Raw genomic sequence first — 14,020 nt, 5'->3', positions numbered from 1 at the left:
GTTTTGTTGATGGAAAGAAGTTCCTGGAGAGTATGAGGCATGAACATATGTGTTTTGGTATAATTACAAAAGAGACTAAAGAAGAAGTAGAGGAGGTACTTGTAGAAGTTACAAATTTGCTAGAAGAATTTTTAAATATTGTGTCAGATAATGTACCTAATGGATTACCACTAGTAAGGAATATTAGTCACTAGATGGACTTGATTCTAGGAGCCAATTTTCCAAAAAAGGAAGTGTATAGATTGATACCAGTAGAAAGTGAGGAGTTGAACAAACAAGTGCATGGGTTATTGCCAGAAAGGGTTGATTTGAGAGAGTCTGAGTCCATGTGGTGTACTAGCAATATTAGAATCAAAGAAGAATGGAGAATGAAGGATGTGTATATATATTCTTGAGTGATCAACAAGATCACAATCAAGTACATATTTCTATTGCCAAGGATGGATGATATAAATGATTTTTTGAGTTGAGCTATGTATTTCACAAAGATAGATCTAAAGAGTGGGTACTATTAGATTCACATCAGAGAAGGTGATGAATCAAAGAATTCTTTCAAGACAAGGGAAGGATTTTATGAGTGGTTAGTTATGCCTTTTAGGCTCATGAATGAGGTATTGAAGGAGTTTCTAGGTAAGTTTGTCATTATTTACCTAAATGATATTATGATCTTTAGTAAGACATTGGAGGAGCATTTGTTTCATATTTGGAAGTTGTTTGAATAGTTGAGGGGAAAAAATTTGTTGATAAAATTTAAGAAGTACAATTTTGTGAATGAGTTGGTCTACCTGAGATTTGTAGTTTCACAAAGGTCTAAAAATAATATGTAGAGAAAGTAAAGCCTATCCTTGAATGGCCTACTATAAGGAGTCTGACTAAGGTAAGATCTTTTCATGGACTAGCTAGTTTTTACATAAAGTTCATGAGAGGTTTTAGTAGTAATTGTGGACCCTTGACAGAAATTATGAGATGGGATACGAATGAATCTAAGTGGATTGTTGGAGAAGATAAGAGTTTTAATATATTGAAACAAAAAGTTATAAAGCAACCTATTTTAGTACTTCCAAATCTTAACAAGGTGTTTCAAGTAGACTGTGATGCTAGTGGTACTACAATAGGAGTTGCTTTGAGCCAAGAAGGTATATTTGTTTATGATTGAGAAATTTATGCTATAGTTCAGGCATTGAAGAAGTGGAGACATTATCTTCTTCCTAAAGATTTTGTTTTGTATACTGATCATCAAGCTTTACAATATTTAAATAGTCAAGGAAAATTGAACCAAAGACATTTGAAGTCGGTTGAGCTTTTGCAAAATTATACATTTGTTTTGAAACGTAGGAGTGGTAAGTCTAATAGAGTTGTAGATGCTCTTAGCAGAAGACAACTTTTGCTGACAAAAATGCAAACTAAGGTGGTTGGGTTCAAAGAACTCTATCCTAATTTTGGTGAACTATGAAATGCTTGCATGGAACCTATTACACTTGATAGAATGAAGTGGTTGGATTTTATAATCCAAGATGGTATGTTGTTCAAAGAAAACTAGTTGTGCATTCCAAGAAGTTCAATGAGAGAGAATCCCATCAAGAAGAAGCATAGTGGAGGATTTGTTAGATAGCTTGGTAGAGATAAAAACTATTTATTTAATTACTAAGAATTATTTCTGGTCACAATGGTAGTAAGACGTGAATAATTGCAGACTATGTCATATGACGAAAAGAATGAAGCATAATACAGGGTTGTATCAGCCATTACTTGTACCAAAAAAGTTCTAGGAAGATGTTAGCATTGATTTTGTTCTTGGATTACCAAGGATGAGGGGCATGATTTTATTTTCGTGGTGGTTTATAGGTTTTCAAAGATAGCACATTTTATTTCTTGCAAGAAGACTAGTGATGTTGTTCATGTGGTAGAGTTTTTTTCAAAGAAGTGGTGAGACTACATGATCTGCCAAAGAGTATAGTTTCATATCAAGATACCAATTTTTTTGGGTATTTATGGCATACATTATGGAAGAAGTTGAAGATAGATTTGAAGTTTGGTTCATCACATCATCCACAAACTAATGGATAGACAAAATTTGTCAATTGAAGTTTGAGAAACTTGCTGAGATGTTTGGTTGGAGATAAACCAACAGGAGGACCTGATTTTACCACAGGAAGAATTTGCATATAATGATTCTGTCAATAGGAGTATTATTCAATCACCATTCTAGACTATATATGGGAGTAGTCCCAAAAATTCTTTTGAATTGAAGTAGTTGGATAAAGGAGAGATAAGTAGTGCTAAAGTAGAAGAATTATCTAAACATTTGAGGAATATCCATGAGGAGGTGAGGAAGCACATTACAAAGATGTATACACATTACAAGGATAAGGTAGACATTAAAAGGAGGTATAAGGAGTTTCAAATTGGAGATGAAGTCATGGTTCATTTGTGAAATGAACATTTTCTTGTGGGTACATATAATAAGCTAAAAATAAAGAAGTTTGGACCATGCAAGATAGTGAAAAGACATGATTATGGAAATGCCTATGAAGTGGATTTGTTTGTTGCATTGAATATTTCACTGGTTTTTAACATTTTAAATTTGACAGAGTTCCATGAAGGAGGTGATGGAGATGAAGTTACAGAAGTGCAGTGGAGTATTCTAGCAGCAAGTTCAACTACAAAGAAGATTGAGGAGATATTAGAAGTAGCTTCCTCACATCTTCTCTTCTTCTAATCAATAGTCTCTTCCAACCAAGACTCAATTGAAAGGACATTGAGTGTTGACTGTAAAGTTGTAGGATCAAACAACTTCCTTGCAAATGGAGGGGCTATCTTGCTTTGGTTGGCAATAGGGAAAGAAGTTGCCTTAGTAATAGAGAGGGCTAGAGTATCACTTTGCTGAGATGCCTCCTACTCTTGACCATCCAAAGGATTATTGTCACCATCAAGGTTGATGACTGGAATAGGGGAGGAGCAGCTACCGATCAATCCTTCTACTTTTCTTTTTCCTTATTTGTCTCATCATTTCTAGCCTTCTTCATTTTTGGTAGAGATCATCCTCCATGGGTTGGAGTGATTTGAATATTCTTGTTAGGAGGTTGTTCTCCTCCTTCACCAATAGATTGTGTTGGTCTAACTAATGTTGATGTAACAGCGGTTGTGGATGTAGAAGCAGTTGTTTGGGTTGTTCCAAAAGCTACTCCACCAGTAAAACTTACAATTTGAGTTCTTTTTTTCTTTCTCTGGTCCATTCCACCCATTTTTCCATCCTCTTAATGATGCCACACATTAGGACTTATATTGTGTCGATAAAAGGACCTTCAAGCAAAGTTGACACTATGGGAATGTTCTTAATTTGCTAGTAAGTCAAGGGATGCATGTATGAGCCATCATCTACAAGATCACTTACATTGACAATGTTATTATATAGTTTAATTTCATGTATTGTTTACCTAGACTAGTACCTCTCTATAGTTTGGTATTCATCATAACACCAGGCCCAATAGCTTTCAATATCTAGGACATGCTTATGAGTGTATCTAAGCTTCAAATGATCTTTTACAAAGTTCATTGGGTCATACTGGGGTCTTATTACCTCATAATCAATCAATTTAATTTTGCTCTCAAAGGTTTTGACCAAATTTTGGGCATCAGATCTAAAGGTGCAAGAGTAAGGTCCTACCACTATCAAAAAAGGAATCTCGACTATCTTCTTTACATTAGAACACAAGGTGTACACCTCTAGTATTTGCTTACATAGCTCAATAAGAAAAACCTTGTCTTTGGAAACCATCAAATATGATCCTTAGGTAGGCAGAAGATGGGAATTGGATGAAATAGAATCTAAATTGGCTTATTATTGATATATCCTCTAGTGAAAACCTTCACTCAAGGCACCCTTGCAATTCTTGGCATAGCCTCATTGTGAATGCATCATTAACCTTTATATATTCTTCAAAGCTCCTCTACAATTGTAGATCAGGGTAGAATTCATATACCTTGGTGTTTTCATCAAAGTCCTCACTACTAGGAAGACTAGGTCAGAGATGGTGTGTGGCTAAGGCATATATCAAATATGATGACATATAGAACTACCCGAATGCCTTTTCTAAATTTAGCCAAGAGGTAAGCTCTTCACATATAATTTGGGACCAATCAATTTGTAGCCCTTCAACACAAATGGCCAATATCAGGAAGAAATGATGCTCTATAAAATCCAAAATCTCCTCCTTTCCTTTTAATCTTAGCAATAGTGACAATATATTCATGATTTCTCTCTTTAGGTTGGCATCTTACTCTTTTTGCTATGAGGAGTCTAGAACCAAAAGTGCCTTTTACAGTCTTCTTCTCATTGAACATCAATGCGAAGGAAGAAAAATTGATGTTACAATACTCTTCCTTTCCTGGGATACCGAATGCACATTATATTAGATTGTTCAGGTAGCAATATCTATTTTGTCTATGGATTGTATCTTTTGATACATTCCTTTACTAATTTTGGTGCTTGCATGGCCATGGGGAACCTAACAACCTCAACTAATCCACTCTCTTTCAACTTCTGGGTAATTGGATGAATAGGTTGGGGTATTGAATCTTATATGCAGATCACCCAAGTCATAAAATTGGAAGTGTTAGAATAGTTCTTTAATTCACTCTCCAATCCAATCAGTTGATCATCCCCTACTACTTTGACCACCATTAGCTTATACTTTCATCAAGGAGACAAATTGCTTTGATCAAATAGTATTACAACATGAAGAAATCTATTTGAGGAAAATCCAATCATATAGACTAAAAAATTTGAATGTTTGCACACATGAATGAAATAACTCACAACTAACAGTTGTAATGGTTGGATTTGTAATAAATTAGATAATGGCTCTTTAAAATATATTACTTCCACCCATATCATAATTCATAAATTTGATGAACATAATATTCACTTAAATGTCCTATAGTAGTGAGATTAGTCATTTACCAAATCCGTTGATTTTGTCTTAATGGAAATTACCCTTTTCACTTCAAAATCTAGAATAAGGGTTTGCATTACAATTCTTTATGTGCAGAGAATAGAAGTATAAACTTACCTTTTTGTAAGCTTGCATTTTCCTTTTATTTGGGATCGCAACATGAGCAATACTTCTTTGGTGCCTTGGATAGCTTATCTCTTTCTTTTCTGCACAAAGCTTTCCTTTGTACTTTAAATTATTCTTTGGAGAAGAAGTGAAATGAAATTTCTACCTTGAGGGCTTAGACTCTTATCTCCTTTAATCAGGTTTGCACTTCACGAACTACTCCATCAAAAACAATATTGTGGTATTTTTGAAGAATGCTTTTGCATCCGGATTTAATATTTTTACAGTTTTATAATTTTTGAAATAGAAATTCCATCATTTCCTATTAGACAGAAGGTGTCATCGAGGCATATTTTTTCTAAAGGTTTGAACAACTAGAAGTATTTTCATTGATTTGGCAGTTATTCATTTTCTCTTCCTTGCTTCGAAAATGAATTCAAAGACATGTGCTTCCAAAGACTGATGAAACTATATTTCTCTACACCAAATTGATTTAGATTTTGGATTGGCACTATTGGCATTCCCTGGTTATGGATCCTTGTTGGTCTGATCTTCTCTTCATGAATCAACCTTCAAAATCATCTAAAAATGTCACTATGCAATGCTTCTTCAAGATCATACTTAACAAGGCATGCCAGCAATATGAATTTGATAGCAAGGGCTAGAATCTAAAAGGGACACCATGCTAGACTTAGGAGCCAATTGCAAAATAATAATAGTCTTTTGTCTCATCAAGAAGATGCTTAGACAACAACCCACCCAAACCTAGATCACCTAGGACCTTGATGTAAGGAAAAAGAAAGAATCTCTCATAGAGGTGTTGGGGGAAGTAGAGCATGGGAAAATTTGGAGAGTTTTAAAAGTACAGGTTCAGGGATGCTTGATGAGAAGGGAGCCACCTAGGGGATACCTAGACAAAGAATCAAACATATATGCAATTAAAACTAACCAAGTTAGAAACTTTGAAGGGGAGGATTTTAAATTTGGCAACAGTTGGCTCTAACTGGGGACTTAGATATCCACATGTCTAAGAAGAGACCTAGCATCTTTGGTTTCATAGAGCTGAAATGAAAAATTTTAGGGGGTGGCAATGACAAACAAAAATAAACAATAGAAAGGAAACTAAACTAGGAAAGTAGGAAGCTAAACTAGAGCATGCAGCCAAAAGGAAAACTACCTAAGTTAAATCTAACTATAGGGGTTACCTACTTTCAATTGATGAGATTATATAACTTTAGGTCTTGACCACTATAGGAAATAATAGAATGTCACTAGTGAGATAGGCCAGAATGAAGGATTTGTTTTGATTTACTCACACAATTCTGAAATGACCTTTCCAAAGCAAGTCAAATTTGTGATGCATACCTTTGGGTTCATGTCTCTTATCCCATAGCAGGACCAAATTTTCCATAAACCTTCTTGGCCTTTCTCTTTTGCAAAAAAATATCTTCACATGCTTCTAATGTTCTATGATGTGGTCAACTAGCTTTTCATGCTCCTCTAGGTACATTATTCACTTTTCCATAGCAGTCTAAAATATAGGATCTTCAGTTGTTTATTACAACTTACAGACTAATAATTCTAAGGGAAGGGGTAAACTAGCCTTGACTCCATATAGTAGCTCAAATGGGTAAATGCTAATGACCTTCTTAGGTGTTGTTCTATCTGCCCAAAGAGCTTCATATAACTTCTTGTGCTAGTCCTTTTGATTGTTAGAAATAGTTTTCTCATGATATTGACTAAATTATTATTGCTTGATTCTGCTTGACCATTTCCCTAAGAGAAATAATCTAAAGAATGACTAAGGTGAATATTGTTATCATAATAGAATTCAACAATTTCTACTAAGGAGAAATTTGTAGCATTGTCCATAACCAACTTCAATGGGACACCAAATCTAACAAGGACATTTTCCCTTATAAATTAACAAACAATTTGGGATGTGGTTATTTTAGTAGGATTAGCTTCCACCCACTTAGTAAAGTAGTTTGTTGAAGTGATGATGTATAAATGTCCTATAGATGAGGAGGGGTTAATTGGGCCAATAAAATCAATTCCCTATTGTTGAGACGGGCCCTCTATCACTATTGGTCTTAGAGGAAAAGCAACTAATTGAATTCAACAATTTCTACTAAGGAGAAATTTGTAGCATTGTCCATAACCAACTTCAATGGGACACCAAATCTAACAAGGACATTTTCCCTTATAAATTCACAAACAATTTGGGATGTGGTTATTTTAGTAGGATTAGCTTCCACCCACTTAGTAAAGTAGTTTGTTGAAGTGATGATGTATAAATGTCCTATAGATGAGGAGGGGTTAATTGGGCCAATAAAATCAATTCCCTATTGCTGAGACGGGCCCTCTATCACTATTGGTCTTAGAGGAAAGGCAACTGATTGAGGTTTATCTAAAAACATTTTGCACTTTTCACATTGGGCCACCCATTTTTAGGCATCCTTCTAGCCAATAATAACATTCCCTCAAAATCTTATATGATGTGACTGTAGAAGAGTAATGCGCACTAGAAGCTTCATCGTGGAATGCTTTAAGAAATCTCTCTTGCTAAGGCTTATCTACACATCTTAGAAATGTGCCATCAATCACCCTTTTGTACAATTGATCATCATAGATGACATACTTAGTAGAATTGGTCCTAAGATCTCTTCTCTATTTATAGGTCAATCCATTGGGGTATTCTACATAAGTGAGAAAATAAGCAATATTTGAAAACCATGGGTCTTGGAGACTTACCATCAGGACTCTTGAGACTTGTTCCTATTTACTCCCCTCCTAATTTTCTGCAATTTCTTTGCAAAAACCATTGCCACAGACCAACTTTGTAGGTTTTATCTCAATGTCATGCTCTTGGCCATTGGCTACCCAGGCTCCTCTTAAATTGCATCCTATTTCTTATTGAGTTTAAGACACTTTTGACTATTGAATCAGGAACATAAATGATTGAATTTGAGTGCAAAACATAGAATCTTAAGTTCTTAAGGGCTCTGACTGTATACATCATAAGAATGTTTCTCCATTCAAGAGTACCTCATTTCATGTTCCTTGAGAGGGGTGCTCATGAAAGCAATAGGTGCTTGGATGCCTTCCTTGTTTTCTTGCATGAGTATGGCAAAAAATGTATGGGTTGATGCATAGAAATATAAAATGAATTGTTTGGTATAACTAGGGAAGGAGCATGAGCTATAGCAATTTTGATCTCATCAAAGGCCTTTCTTCCAAGGTCACTCCACTTAAAATTCTAACTACCCTTTCTCATGTCTATTATGCATTTTGTAATTTCAAAAAAATCAAGCACAAAATGCCTTAATAAATTTACTTGACCAAAGAAGGTTTTAACTCTAATTTTTCTTATTGGTAGGTTTAGCTATTTTATAGCTTTGACATAGCCAGGGTCAATTCTAATGCCTTCCTAAGAAACACTATGTGGCCTAGCAGCTTGCCCTCTATCACACAAAAGACTGATTTCTTAGGGTTGAGGGAGATTTCATGTTCTGTACATCTTTTCAATACCTTTTCCAAATCTCTCAAATGATCTTCTCTTCTTTTAGAGAACACTATAAAGTCATCTAGGTAGACAACAATGATTGTGTCCTTCAAATATGAAAAAGATGAATTCATGGCTCTTTGAAAGGTGGCTCCAGCATTGATTAGCCCAAAGGGCATTCTATTATAAGAAAACATTCGCCAAGGAGTGGTGAACACTATTTTGAATTGATCATCTGGGTGTACTTCAATCTGATTGAAGTTGAAGAGGCCATCCAACATAGACATCATTTCATGACCTCACATTTTTTTGTAGAAAGTGATCCATGTTAGGGAGAGTGTAGTTGTCTTTAAGAGATAGATGCTTGATTTAGATTTCTAAAATCAACACAGATTTTGATTGCCCCATTTTTCTTTCTGACAAGGACAATATTATCTATCTATGTTGAATGATGTATGGGGTAGATAATCTTTGCTTCTAAGGGGAATTTTATGCTTGAACTCATCATCCTTGAAGGTTTTTAAATCTTCATAAACTTGTGAAAAAAATCCTGATATTCAGAAAGTAGTACGTTAGCTCTGACTCTTTCTTTGTTTGAACAACAACTGCCAACATTGATCATTTAGGTTTAAGTTCATTGCCTATATTGATTCCCTCATAATCATTTGAAGTTCCACCTTTTCTACCTATTGAACAATCTTTCTAAACTGATCAGGTGCATAGGTATTTTTTTACCTTCCAATTGCTCACCACCTAGCTCCAAGTTTTTCTTATTTTTTTGAGAATACTCTTGTTAGGGGCTAACACTCTCTTCAAAGTATAGGTCAGTGAAGGGCTCGATTCCTTCTAGAAAGCACTAGATTTTCTTATCATTGTCAAAAACTTGCCATGATTCAGCATTATCAAGCACATTAGGTTTGAAGAGGACTTTAGCCTTTTATTCCTTATCTTTGAGTTCTATATGAGGTAACAAAAGGGATGAAGAGGCATCTAACATATTGGCCCTTACATTTTGTTCTCTTGGAACAACTTGTATAGAAAAGGCATCAAGATCTTCTATCTCATCCCATACTATGTTCCTATAGTTCTTCAATCTTGGGTTTTTCACAGTGTATGGGCCTCAAACTTGCTTCACTATCAGTTCTACATCACCTTGGACTTTTGGATTTTTCACTCCCTTCTACTTTGTATCAGTAATACCTAAGAGAAAAGCTTCATATTTTATAATGTTGTTTATATTTTTGAACAACAACTTGTATGCTAGTTGTGTCAACTCTCACTTAGGGCAAATGAGTACTACACCTACTCCTGATCTGGTAGTCACACAACTACCATAAAATTATAAAGTTCAGAATCCTTGATCATTAGGAGAATTTGATTCCTCTTCAAGAGAACTGAAATTAGTGAACATCATATAATTCCCATACTCTATTTCTTGATGCAAGATTTGAGCCTTGGGATCATCAGATTTATCATAGTAAATTTGGCTTTTTCCTCAGGCTCAAGCTTAATCTTTTTATTTCTCACAGGAATGTATCAGCATTATTGATCTCAGATTGGTTTTAACAAGTGAGTGTCTACCATCATCATCCTTGATCTCAACTGTATCATCACTAAGCTTATTTATGCAGATGATAGATATTCTTCCACATGTTTGTTGAATCTCTTACAACATGCTCAATGTCCTTAATTAGGATCAAACATGCATGAAATCTGATCATCATTTGACCTTCATTATTCTTCATGGCTGCCTTTATTTCTGCTTTAGTGAGATTTGGCAATAGTTTCTTCAAAGACTGTTCATAGATGTCCTTGGCTGTCTATATCGCTGACTCCGACCTTTGTTGCAGTCTTACTAGTAATTCTTTTGAGATCTAAGGAGCAATTTGGTTTGGGGAATACTTCCACTTTCCCATTTTGGTGAGTACCAGCTCCTTAATCTGCATCTTCTCAACATCAGTTCTAGTTTCAAACTTTAAAGCCTTGAATTTTGTGATGCCAACTCCTTCTTCCATCTATTTCAGCCTTTCTTGGAAGGTAAGTTGGGGCTTGTTGAATACTACTTCACCTTTATCTTTGCCTTTACCTCTCCTAGTGAAAACAATTATGGAGGCCTTTGGAGGTTTAGTAATGATAATCCTCCCTTTCTTCTTTGTTGGCTCTGCCTCCTTTTCTGATTCTTGCTCTTCATCTTCTTGTTCTTGATCCTCTTCTTTGTCCTCTCCTTTTCCCTTGGTAAGCATTAAGGGACTAGTGACAGTTTTCATCTTAGCAATCTTCCTCTTACCTTTGTTGATTGCTTGAGGTAGCTTGATTTCCAATTCAATTCTAGCTTTTGCCTCATCATAAGTGCCAAAGACTAGTTGCTTTGGATCTACAAGCTAATCTACTAGTGCTTCAATGATTTCCCTAGTTTCATCAATATTGACCTCATAAGGGAGAGGTTTCACCCATGCAACTCGGGGCTTGACTACCTGAATGTATACTCTATCACAGTCTACCATGAAACATACATCATCTTTATAGTCCTCAACAAGTTTAGGAGGAATCCTGAACCTGTTGTTCATTCTTTCTTCGAAGTCTTCAAAATAATTATCCATTATACTGTCAAAGTTTACACCCATTTCTGCTATAAACTCATTTATCTAATACAAAATGGGAACATCATTTCTCCATAAGACAAAACCTTTGGATGGAATGAATTTTCACACATAAAAGAAGAGACATGTTAATAAAGAACCAAATTTGTAGGGATTTTTCTTTGATGACCTGATGCTATCCATATTATTGTTTAGTTGCTTCAATAGTAGCTTTGATAGGTCAAATTTCAAGTTTTTCTTCACAACTTTGAATGCTAAGTCTACTACCTCACATGGCACATTGTTCAAATGACTAGAACTGTAAATCTTGTGGGCAATTACATGAATTCTGAACCTCAACTCCACATCAGTAACGGTGCTAATTTTCAAACCTCTACTATCCCACTCGGCTAGGGTTTCTTTTGGAGTTCATCCGACCTAGGGTTTTGGTGGATTTAGCTTTGCGAGTAATGGAAAGGCCAGTAATCTTGTGAATCAAATTTTTGGTGATCAAGATGGGCTGCTCCAACCATAACTAACCATTGTGAACACAGCTAAGAATATACCTAATCCATTTTATATGAAAGCTTCTTGGTAGGTGTGATATGTGTGTCAACCCTTTTGTTTCCAAATTCTTGTGCTCGGGTTTCAACGAGCCATCAACATGGATTTCTTTTAAAGCACTATCTATTTCTAAGATTCATATCTCTTGAATTGAACACTTAAAATGAGTGTAGATATCGTTAATCAGAAGTACCTTTGGTGAAATTCGTGATTGCGCACCATTAGGGTCGAGTGCCTCTGCCATACTGGAACTATCTTGAAATTTGGTGCTTTCCACTCTACACCCTTGACCAGCTTCTTTGATCCTCTTTTTGCCTTGCTATTGTTGGTACTTCAGGATGCCATTGCTGCTTGGTAAGTGATGGAAATCTTTGAACGAATTCCCTAACAGCAAATTCATTCAAAATCGCTTGGAATTGCTTGAATGCACCTGGAAATCTCTTTGCTCTTGAAGACACGGTGAAAAATGAAGTTGAATTCTACCCTTTTTTATGAAAATTTTCCATTAATGCTAGGTACCATACTGACATAGTGCATGACAGACTGTCATCCACTAACCTAACTCAATAAGAGTATTAACTCGGTAGACGAACCAAATTCCTTTTACTCCAAACCTCACTCGGTAAGGTCTTTAACCAACTTTCCTTGGTGGAGTCTAATGCAACTCAGTCAAAGATAACCTTTCTGTGATCTTGGTGTATCTGAAATATTGATTGGATCATTTGCATTCCTCATATTTCTTGGAATTGCTTATAATTTTCTTGCTAATTAGAGTTCCAACACATTCTTAAAAATTTAGTTTGAGGGGATGGAGTCACCCAAGTCTTGAGTGACTTCACTTCCATGATTTGAGCTTATATCTTTAGTAGATTTAGGAATCCATTGCTACTTCATTTGTTTCCTTATATTGTAAGCCCTTGCTTTCTTTTCATCTTCAATTTTGCCTATATTCATGTAATTTTTAGCTATATGATCGAGTTTAGTGCATGTGTAACACCTTATAGTAGTATCCTTCTTACTTAGGTGATGCCTTGCACAATTTATACCAGTGTGTCCATATTTCCTACAATAATGACATCTACACCAGGTATTGTAGTCCCATCCAAATATTGCCTTCACTAATTGTTAAGCTGGATTGAATGATTTGAATCTGCATTGAGATTCCTTGTGACCATGCCTTTTGCATTTGTGACATTTACCTTCAAATTTTGGTTTCTCTTTGCATTCATTGGCTTTGTGACCATGTTTATTATAGCTATAGCACTTTCCATTGAATTTTTTTTTTCCATTGCTCCAGCATTTGTTTGATGTATGACCAATTTTTCCACAATGATTGCATGAGGGTTTTAGATCCCTTTTTGCACCTTGCTTGGAAGATTCACCTTGTTCTTCATTGTATCCTAGTCCTGCTTTACCCTTTTGCCTCTGAAGATTCTACTCATTTTGTTGATTCAATTAATTCATGTTTTCTTGTGATTTCAACATTCTCTCATTGATTTGTTTTTCAGCGTTTAGGTCATTCTTCAATTTTTCATTGATTTTCTTTTCACATCTTAGTTCTCTCATTATTCTTTCATTAATTTCCCTTTCATAATTTAGATCACTTCTTATTCTTTCATTTTGTGTTTTGAGAATCTCAATTTCTTTATTTGCTCCAGTGATTTGATCAATGAGGTCTTCATGCTAATTGGTTTGATTCTATTCTTCATTGTTCCTTGCCTCCAAGTTTTCATTTGCCTTATTCCTTTGTTCCAAAATTTCACATAGCCTGATTGATTGAATTTCTTGTTCTCTTTTAAGTTTCCTTACTTCTTCTTGCAGAGAGCCATTCTTTGCTAGGAGTTCTTTGATTGCCTCATTAGCTTCATATGAGGTGCTTGATGGGAAAAAATCTTCAATCTTCTCTTCAACATATTGATGGTCATCCATTTGTCTTGCAAGTTCCTTCCTTCTTTTCAGGGATTGGGAAAGGTGCTCCTTTACTTCTTTAAGTTGAGCTATGGCCATCTCCAGATCTAGCTTTTCATTTTCAATTGCTTTGTCAAGTCTGAATATCTCCATTTGTCCTTAGATCTTTGCTCAAACTGCCAAAATTTTATCCTAAGAACCACAAAGCTCTGATACCAATTGTTAGAAATATTCAATATATGATAAGTTACTGAGAGGGGAGGGGTGAATCAATAACTTTAAATTCTTCTTCTGAATTTACCACACATCTATCTATACTACTGTATACATTAGTAGAAAGGTAAAACATTCATCACACAAAGGAAAACAATATTTTGGAGACCCAAAAACCTTCCAAATCGAAA

This window comes from Cupressus sempervirens, chromosome 4, assembly GCF_028749045.1.
Source record: "Cupressus sempervirens isolate cs-2001-9-10 chromosome 4, ASM2874904v1, whole genome shotgun sequence".
Classification (NCBI taxonomy): Eukaryota; Viridiplantae; Streptophyta; class Pinopsida; order Cupressales; family Cupressaceae; genus Cupressus; species Cupressus sempervirens.
The sequence above is the reverse complement of the archived record's forward strand: the minus strand, read 5'-3'. Positions refer to the sequence as shown.